The following is an 11,211-nucleotide window of genomic DNA, read 5'->3' as shown; positions in this document are numbered from 1 at the left end:
AGGGCTGTAAACAATCTGTGGGTTGTTGACAGTGGCTGTTCCCGGCACATGACTGGTAACAAGAATTTGTTACGTGACTGGAAATCTGTTCAAGGAGGAAGGGTTAGTTTTGCTGGAGAGAGTGGAGGTAGAATCAGTGGTATTGGAACTGTGACAAATGGAAGAATGAAGTTAGAGAAGGTGAATTTTGTGGTAGAGTTGAAGCATAACTTGTTGAGTGTGTCTCAGATTTGTGACAAAGAATACACAGTGCATTTTACTAAAAATGAGGCAATCGTTCTTTATCCTGGTTTCAAGATACCGGAGGCCTGGGTGGTGATGAAAGCTCCAAGAGAAAAGAACACGTATGTGATGTATGAGGTCAACAGAGATGACCACAGAAGAGTCATGTCTTCTGTCAACGGCAACTGAGTCGGAGTCAGAGTTATGGCATCGAAGAATGGGACATATACATCTTCGCAAAATGAATTACATTGTCAAGAATGGGCTGGTGCTTGGAGTTCCCTTGAAGAATTTTAACTTTGAAGATCAATGCTTGTCGTGCAAGAAAGGAAAGCAACACAAAAAACCTCATCACTCCAAGAAGGTTAACTCAATTGTCAGTACCCTAGATCTACTTCACATGGATCTCTTTGGTCCCGTGAATGTAAAGAGTCTAGGTGAAATGTCATACTACTTGGTTGTAACCGATGATTACTCTCGATACTCTTGGGTATACTTTCTGAAGGCAAAAGATGAGACAGTTCAGTTGGTAATTAACTTGATTACCAAGGTTGAAAATATTGTTGGGAGAAAGGTTAAGTACATCAGGAGTGATAATGGTACAGAGTTCAAGAACTATCAGATGGAGATGTTCTACTTACAGAAAGGGATAGAACATCAGTACAACGCCCCGTATACTCCGCAACAAAATGGGGTAGCTGAGAGGAAGAATAGAACGCTAATCGAAGGTGTCAGAACCATGTTGGCAGATGCTAAACTTCCCGTGGTGTTCTGGGCTGAAGCTATTGCCACAGCCTGTTATATCCTTAATCGTGTTTTAACTGTTAAAAGATTAAATAAAACTTGTTATGAACTGATGCATTGTAGAAAGCCAAACTTGAATGGTCTCGAACCTTTCGGGTCCCCATGTTCGATATTAAAAACAAACTCTAAATTTGGAGAGAAAGCCGACGAAGGTATTTTAGTCGGATATGTTGTTGGGACTCCCAACAGAAGAGTCTTTAATTTATCGAACAACAAGGTTGAGGTGGTTTGTAACACTGACATTACGAGTTACAAATCACCAAGGCCTAGCATGGGACCCGCTGAAGCTTTCGACTATGATAAACTATTCAAATCTTTTAATATGCCTTACTTGGATTTTGCAGAAGTTGATGAGAAAATTGCTTCACAGATTCTGTATGATGAGGAGGAAAATATTGTGCAACGTCCGTGATACGATGAAAGTCAACCTTCCTCGTCAAGTGCCGTTGATACTCTTGCTGCCTTTACTGAAGAAGAATTCTACAATCCATTTCACTCTCAACATCAGTCACCCACTGATGAACTCTCTTCGAATTTAGAAAACAATCTGGAAGTCGGTCCGGTTCAGACTACTGGAATTCACAAAAATCACCCTTTGGAGAACGTGATAGGTAATCTGTCTGACGGTGTTCAAACAAGAAGAAGTTTGGATGAACACACATGTGTTTATGCAAGCATTAAAGACAAGGGTATCATAAATGAATGCTTGTACACCTGCTTCATCAGCCAGATTGAACCAAAGAATTATCAAATGGCTCTAAAGGATAGCTCGTGGGTCGATGCCATGCAAGAAGAATTAGCACAGTTTGAGAAGATGGAAGTATGGAAATTAGTTGAAAAACCACAGAATGTAATTGCTATCGGTACAAAGTGGGTTTTTAAATGTAAGAGATATGAGAAAGGAATAATCATACGGAACAAGGCAAGGCTGGTAGTAAAAGGGTTTAATCAGCAAGAAGGAATCGACTACAACGAAGTGTTTGCTCCTGTGGCAAGATTGGAGGCAATTCGACTATTTTTGGCATTTGCTGCACACAAAGAGATGAAAGTGTTCCAGTTAGATGTGAAAAGTGCCTTTCTTAATGGTAAAGTCGATGAGGTGGTGTATGTTGAACAACCTTTGGGATTCCCTGACCCAGATTTTCCTGATCATGTGTACAAACTGAGTAAATCTTTATATGGACTACATCAGGCACCTCGTGCCTGGTACGCAACCTTGTCCGATTACTTGCTTGAGAATGTGTTCGAAAGAGGAAAGATCGATAGCACGCTGTTTGTCAAGAGAAAAGGGGGAGATTTTCTACTAGTTCAAGTCTATGTGGACGACATCATTTTTGCTGCATCAAAAGTCGCCATGTGTTAGGAATTTGAAGCAGTCATGAAAAAGAGGTTTGAAATGAGCGCCATGGGCAAATTAACTTTCTTTTTGGGATTGCAGGTAGATCAGAAGAAAGATGGGATGTTTATTCATCAAACAAAATATGTCCATGATGTACTCAAACGCTTCAAGATGGACGATAGCACCCCATTTGATACTCCAATTTGCATCAACCACAAACTAGGTGCTGATTCTGACAGTGATGAAGACGTTGATCCCACTGAATATCGAGCAATCATAGGTTCTTTAATGTATCTAACTGCATCTAGACCTGATATTATGTTTGCAGTTTGTCTTTGTGTTCGTTTTCAGGCAAGCCCGAAGGAATCTCACATGAAGGGTGTGAAGAGAATATTGCGGTATCTCAAAGGCAAGCCTAAGTTGGGATGGTGGTACACGAAAGGGGGAGAACTGGATTTGGTAGCTTACACAGATTCTGACTATGGAGGTTGCAATCAGAACAGGAAGTCAACAACTGGTGGATGTCAGTTTCTGGGAGGTAGATTGGTGTCGTGGCAGTGCAAGAAGCAGACCTCAGTAGCCATTTCCACTTGCGAAGCAGAGTACATGGCAGCATCAAACTGCTGCTCCCAGGTTCTATGGATACAACAGCAATTACGCGATTATGGTCTGAATTTCACTCAAACTCCTATTTGCATTGATAACACTGCTGCAATCTCAGTAACTAACAATCCCGTCAAACACAGCAAAACTAAACATAGTGACATTCATCATCATTTTATACGGATTGTGCTGAGAAGAAATTAATTGTGCTTGAAAAGGTTGATTCTTTGGATAATTTCGACGATCTTTTTACTAAGGGGTTTGACCGATCCCGTTTTCAAAATCTTGTTGAGCTTAATGGGATGATCAATCCCGAGTAACCTTGTTTTTCGTTTAAAAAAAAAAACATCACTATCGCTTAGAATTATATCGGTTGCTTCAGTTTGAAGGACACATCTTCGGATATGTTTGGTCCTTACTTCTACTAGTAGATTATGAGGATAGCCATTAACCATATGACTGAAAGTGACCGGGGCGGTTTATGATGGGTTTTTGTTCTTTCGCTGAAAAATAGTCGTTCATACTTAGTTAGAAGGACACATACTCGTATGTGGTCGGTCCAGCTGATCCATTGGATCTTCAGGATAGCCGTTTACCTGAAGACTTTGACTTGATCGGGGCGATAGAACTTAAAATTTTTTTAGGGAGATGATATGATTTTTCAAGTCTATAACTTCGTAAGAAGTTTCAATACAATGTTAAAAAAAAATTGATCCAACCATGGAAAGTGATAGAAACTAATTCTTTGTGCCTAACTGGTGAAGTTATTAGGCCTAAAAGACTCTAGAACAACCATTGTATGTTAGGGTAGCTTTCTATGGTGCGTAAAAGTAGAAGTGATACTAACCAAATCTTCTCGATTTAATGTGGAGAATCATTCTGAGTTGTGCATGTCTCCATATACATCTTTCCGAATGATAGGCTGAAAAGTGATTACCCAGTCATACACGAGCCCGTAAGTGTTCTGATTCCCGAGAAGATAGTGTCAAGTACCTGCAGTGATCCAGATTCGGGACTTGCAGTTGTCTATAATTTGAAGTTGTAATAATGTCTTTATTGAAAAAAAAAACATGTTGTTAAGCCTTCTGAAGCTTATGTTGTTTCAAATATCAATAAAGAGGCAAGAAAGAGAACGGGAAGAAGACTCTAAAGATCGATGTGTGCTTACTGTTTAATCAAACACTACGGGTCAAAGTCAACTTGGGGTGACTTGGGGAATGCCAAATACGCTTTGGGAATAGATAGGAGGCATCACAATCTCTCATGTGATGTCCATCTAAAGTGTGAGCTTAATTGAACATTATCCGTATCACTGAAGCGATGAAAACCATACTAAGTTTTATACCTACTTACAACCTGTTTCTTTATGTCAGAATATCGCTGAACATGGATCTATGTGACAGCCACTTAATGAGTATGATTCCTGTTCGGATCTTTTCTAAAACATGCAGGTTCTCTTCAAGACTGAAATTTGATCCCGTTTATTTTATTACTAAAATTTTCATTGCCTATTTTGTTTTATGGTTTATAACTTGGTTACTTGGTTCTTTGATCGTAAAGTTTAAATCTTTAACGGAGGATTTTAAAAGCCAGTTGAATTTTGATCAAATTTATAAGGTCCTGTTTTGTAAATTAAGATAGGCGAACTTACTGGTAAGGTTTATGGGCGAAGTTTTTCAGGGGCGAAGTTAATGGTAAGCAAAGTTAACCTTAACTTCGCCCATGTATTTTCAAACCTATATAAGGGGTCAACTTGGTCAAACACTTTCCAAACTATCAAACACTCGGCGAACTTATACCCACTTCTAACCCTCGGCGAACTTAAACCTTGAATCAAACCTCATTATTATCTGTTTCTTGTCCGTGTTAAAGGTGTGCAGGATCGGTTTAACCTGTAATTCATGTTAATGGTGTTAATCAGAAGACTTTGTGGTCCGATTCGTGACTTAGTTCATGCAACCCTTTAAACACCAGATAAACTATCTGTTTCTAATGTGTTTGTAACCCATTTAGTCTTCTAGATCTCAATAGAACTATCTTTTCATGTTTTGACGCTCAAATACGTCAAACAAAACCTTGATCGGATCACAGTATTACGCCGTTTCAGTTACAGGCGAAGTTAAGGTTAGGCGAAGTTGTTCTCAACTTCGCCTTAGGTTTAACTTCTCCTATTCAAAATCATTTTTTTTAATCAGGTGTTCTGGTCTGTTCTCAGGCGAAGTGAGAATTTAGGGCGAAGTTGTATTCAACTTTGCCATATACTTAACTTCGCCTGCGCATTACATGTTATCATAACTTCGCTCATAGTAATAGGCGAAGTTATGATCTGCTACGACAATGTTCTAACTTAGATCGTTTGTTGTGCAGATATGGCTGCTGTGGCAGGGGCTGGTGGTGCTGGTGGTGACGAAGGTGATGACAACAACCGACAGTTCTTTCCGGGTCACAACATGTATATTACTTTGGATCCGGATGCTAGTGGTATCGACGACTATCGCGAGATTATCTCCTTCCTCGTTCGCTCACGTATTTTTCACGCCATCACTACTACTCTCCCCATTTCTCTACCAAATATTGAAGACTTTTGGCGAACGGTAGAATATGACTGTAGAGTTGATCCTCCGGTTATGTTCGCTACAGTGAACAATCAGGTGGTGCAGTTCTCGGTAGATCAAATCAGAGTCGCCTTGCAGTTCGGGGCAGAAACTACAGATGATCCAACGGATTTTCCGGCTCCGTTCAGAGATGGTGCATTTCTACGTATGGGCTATTCGGGTCCGTTGGGTGACACTCAAAGGAGAAAGGGATTTTTATTAGATCAGTGGCGTTTCTGATGCACGTGATGATAGTGTGTATGTCTGGTCGTAAAGCTGGTACTGACGGTATGGGGGCAACGATGCAATCTGCAATGACAACCATGACTTACAACAAGCCATACAGCTTTAGTCAGATGGTGTTTTATGAAATTGATCGTCAGAGACGCGCGGTCGCCAGGGAAAGATTTTTAATGTACCCGAGATTTTTAAAGATGATTTTGAATCATGTAGCCCCTACGCTGCCTCAACGACGCCCTATCCGTTATGTTGAGAGTGTAAGTAAGAGAATCTTTGCGCAATGTAGGTCGTCAAGTGCTCATAGCAAACCAGAGCTTCGTCCGCGGCACACTGCATTGTTTGGTTATTTGGTGAACCCTGCTTATATTGCTCCTCAAGGAGATGAATTTCGTGACCCGACACCGCAACAGGCTAATGTTCCTCAACCACCTCCTGTGGTTCAACCACCACCTGTGGTACAGCAAGCACTGCCTGCTGATCCTGTTGCAGCTCCGGAAGAACAGGTCGATCTTGAAGCCGCCTTTGGTGGACAAGGGTTCTTCGACATGGAACAAATTGATCTAGCTGCTGAGGTTCGAGCCCCAATAGCTGAGGCATCTGGTGTGAATGTTTCTATGGTCGCTACGTCTGTGGCGGATTCTAAGAGAACCGACTCTGACTCCTCCACTGATGATATCGCTGAAGCACAACAGATTCTGGTCAGACAAGAAAGAATACATGGCAAGAGAAAGAGAGACTCGGATGACAGTGAATCTGACTATGAGGAGGAGTTAGACAAGTTGATACGAAGATCGAAGAAGGTCAGAGCTGGTAAAAGTTCAGGAGTGGGTGAAAGCTCAAGGGTGGTTCGTTTCTCTCCACCCTCGTTATCTGGTATGTCTATGGTTCCTGCTTCTATGAATGTGACAGTACCGATCACCTCATGTGTTCCTGTGGTGACAACATCATCATCATTTGGTATTCCACCAACCACGTTTCAGCTTACTGCTCCGGAGATAGTCTGCTTGCCACCTCCTACTGTCACTCCATCAGAGGTTGTTGCAAGATTTGTTGAGTCAACGTTGGTTGCTATTGCGGGGTTGCCTGTTTCAATACCACCCGCAGTTACTTTTCAGACTACTTCTGATACTCCAGCTAGTTTGGGAATATCTCCACCTTATGCTCAAGACGTTTCTTATATGCGTTTAGATTTTGATGCTACCTTGTCTGATTCTGAAAGGATAGCTGCTCTTGAACGGGTAGTTGCTGAACAGTCAAGAATCAATCTAATCCAGACTCAAGCTATCCAGCAACTTGTAGCAGAAAATCAGATCCAATCGTCCCTCCTTGTTGAATACGATAAACTATTTGATGCTCTAAAACAGTTCTTAGCATCTCAGGGGGAGACGAGCTGCAAGGGCGACGAGTTGGGAACCAAGAAGAGTCAAGATAGAGACGATGATCCCAATGCATCGAAAGGTGCAGGTGGTGAGTTGCCAAGAACTGAACAAACTCTTGGGACTTCCACATCTCAGGGGGAGTCAACTGGTACGGCATGTGGATCAGGTGGTGAAAATGTCGTTGTTGTTGATGATGAGGAAATGTTGGGTGATGATGACGTGGGTGATGATGATGTGTTAACTATTGAGGAGATTGAAAAGATAGGAGAACAGATTGTGATTGATAGTGAGATAGAAGAAGGTGAGATTGTGGATGATAGTGTAGAACATGATATTCCAGACGTTGACAAGGTGAGTGTGAGTCAAGATATGGATGTATCGGATGAGTCTGAGTGGGAAGAACAGCCGAGATGGAAAGAAGGCTATGCTCAGTGGTTTCTTAAGACAAAGAAGCCAGCGGTTCCAACAATGTCCAATAAGAGTTACAATATCAAAGGGTATGCTGAGTCGAAGAAAGGTATTATTTGCTGGCTGTATGATGAGAAGTTAAAGTTATTTGTGATTAAACGCTTTGATGAGATTCAATATTTTTAGAGGACGTTGAGATCGCTCAATACCTTGCCTGAGTGTGAGGTGAAGGATTTGGCTAAATTGGGTTTGATTAATAGGAGTGATGACAATATGGCTAGAATAATTGGGAAGATTGTGTGGAAAGAAAGTGTGAAAGAGAAGAAGCTTGAGTTGTTAAAGCCTCAGAAAGGGAAGCTAGTTGAAGATAAGGAAAGAGGAATGCGAGCTGATGGCAAACCTTGGATGGTGATGAAATATAAGCCGATTCGTTGTTTGAAAGAAGTGCCAATGAAGATAATGCCCAAGGATGTTTTAAAGAGTCTCAAGTGGTGGTACGTTGATAGCCAAACAGCTGAAGCGGTTATGGAAGATGAAGACGAACAGGAAATTCTGAGAGTGTATGATCCCATGCACTTGGTAAATTTGTCTCAAGCTGACTTGCAGGTGCTAAACGATAAGAAGATATTCTATATTCCTGCATGGAAAGATGAAGCCAAGAAGTACCAGAGGGTGGTCTCTATCTGTGTAAGACAGGGCGTTCATGCTTGAAGACGGGTGACACGAGATTTTTGGGATTACTAGACACGAGAATGAAGATAGAGATATGAAGTTACTGCCAAGGGGGAGTCTGTTGGTGCATAGTGTCAGTAGTTCAGTATCTTGTATTTTGTATGTGTCTGTAATCGCGTTAGATTGTTTGTTTTGGTTTTGAATATTGTTTAGCATAAGTTCGCCTGGGATGTAGGCGAACTTGGAGATAGGTGAAGTTATGACAACTTCGCCTAGTATGTTAGGCGAAGTTGTCGAGGTTATATAAACCTCACTTCGGCTTATCTCATAAAGTATCTTTCAGACGAATGGGTTGGTGATTATTGATATCACGTGTTGAAGTGTTGCAATACAATCGTGTTTATTAGTATTGTGACGTGTGTTTGTTTATCGGTTCAACGTATTATCTATCTTACGCTCGTATCGTATTACGGGGGGATTCCGCACCCTCGTGTTACGAGATACTCCTGTGTAGATCCGGATGGGAACCTACAACTATTTTCATAACAAAGAATATGTACATATATACTTACACACATATATATGTTTATCTTAACATATCATTTCTTTATTCTTTTCTTTGTTATGTTTGCATTTCTTTTCATTTATCGAGGTATCGAGTATATCCTCGACTTTAGGCCTAAGCCTTGAATATAATATTATATTATATTAAATTCATTATGACGCCTAACCTTAGTGGCGTATCGGAATCCTAGGGACTTGAGCAGCACTCCGACGCCGCTTTATTTCTCGATCGTCAAACAAGTACACCAAACTTCAATACTCGTTGACACTCTTATCGAGACTCATTGTCATTTCAACAACACCTTCTTGATATGTGGGTGGAGGGTGGCACAACTTCTTTAAGGAAACGTCGGTATACAATTGAAGGTTCGGGACACGCTTAACGAGGAAATATGGCACGTTTAACGAGGTAAATCGAATATACGATTGTGAAATTGTAGAGAGATGTTAGAGAGAGGTAAGAGAGCTGAGTTGTGGGATGCCAAGAATGAAACCTGGACCTTGCTATTTATAGGCGAAATTTGGTGTCCCATCGCGCTACGCGATAGGTCCTTGGGCAGGCCTATCGCGTACCGCGATATAGGCCTGATGACGCAACGGTATAGACCTGCCACGTGTCGACACGTGGCGGCAGTGTTGCCACGTGGTGACACGTGGCGGCACCTAGTGCCACCGTGTGCCACGTGGCACACGTGTCACAATGTGTCAGGTACCCCATCGCGATACGCGATGGGGTTCTCCTCTTACTCATCGCGTAGCGCGATGGGTCAGGAAATCATAATTTTTAATTTAAACCCTGAAGTTTGGATTTTGGCAATTTTAGTCCCTAGACTTTGGAAAGTTGATACTTTTGAACTAGAAATTTTCACAGTGTTACAGGCCACCTTGATAACACTTGTCGTATCATGCCTAGTGCACAAGTCACCCCACGTGCTCAACCCGGTTCTCCTAATACCCATGCTTGCTATTATTGTGGAGACCCAAGTCATCTTTGCAATATGTGACCTCAACTCATCCATGCCAATCAAGCCCAAGCTATGACGACACCTTACTACTTGACCCATGCTCACCAAGTTCAAACCCAACCACCTCATGTCCTTCAAGCTCCTCCCATCAATCATGGTCAACCTTACTAAACCCAACTATATCAAGCCCCACATCCGCAAGCTCAAGTGTACCAGGCCTACTCTACTCAGGCTCCTGCTAAGCAAGCTCAACCCATTCAAGCTATTCCATGCCAATCTACATTAACTACTCCTACTCCTGCAACTCCTCATGGTGCCCCAAGTCACACCAATTAAGCTACTCAACGAACATGAAGACCTTTGACGTTTCCTTTATCCATCTTAATTTATTTTACTTAATTACGTATTTTAACGTCTCGTTATGGCCTTGAATTATTTCCGTATTAGGAATATTTATCTTCTATCTTATGAATAAAGTTCCTTTTTGTTTAAATATATAAGTGTCCTTAACGGATTTTCATTTAGAACGTTTCTTCCACTATCTAAAGTTCTGTATTACGATTTAATTTTAAATTATAAGCATTTTTTAAATGGTTTGGTTATAATATTACTTAATTTCGGGATAAAATACCCTAAAGTAGGGGAAACTGTAACAACTCGGGTTTTTGAATTCGTATTTTACCTGACTCGGTTTAACGTTCGGGTTATTTTTGTTAGATAAATATAATTGCATTTATCGAGTTTAAATAATTTAATAAATTAATATTTAATTATTTATAATTATATCTTTAGTACTTTGACACATTTGCCCAAAACATAAGATTTATCTCCTTTGGTGTCCATATTCAAACTTCAGGGTCCTTTATGTAATTATTATTATAACCCATATTATGCAAACGAAAACCCATCATCCAGACCCGAATCCATATTTGTTTCTTGTACCCGAATGCTTAATTTGTTAACTAGGACCACGTGTTTCGCTATAAACGTGTTAATTTATCTCATAATCATTTTGTCATCGTTATCATCAACCTCATCGTCATCATCTATTAGAAAACTTCGGCCGATTCGTTAAATATTATCCGATTTAAATTTTAAATGAACCCTAATCCCTAATTCTATATAAACGATGATAATATTCCAATTAAATTCACACCACCTTCTCATAGCAGCCGCCAATCTTTCCCCTTACCTTAATTTTATTACGGGGTTCATTTGATTTAAATTCTTGAACTCGTCGTAGACATCATACTTCCAATCGTTGTTTTTGAGGTAATGATTTACATGGTTTTGATCGCGAGATTGTAACGAACAAAAGCCCTAATGCTGGATTGATTACCAATAACAGATTCAACTCGATTGAATTTGTTAGGGTTCATAATCAATTTGTGATTAATCTGTTTATGCTTTTATTTGATCTG

This window comes from Bidens hawaiensis, unplaced genomic scaffold, assembly GCF_021521415.1.
Source record: "Bidens hawaiensis isolate Kalapana, Puna unplaced genomic scaffold, B.hawaiensis_p1.1 tig00000142_1, whole genome shotgun sequence".
Classification (NCBI taxonomy): domain Eukaryota; kingdom Viridiplantae; phylum Streptophyta; class Magnoliopsida; order Asterales; family Asteraceae; genus Bidens; species Bidens hawaiensis.
Note: the sequence above shows the minus strand (reverse complement) of the source record.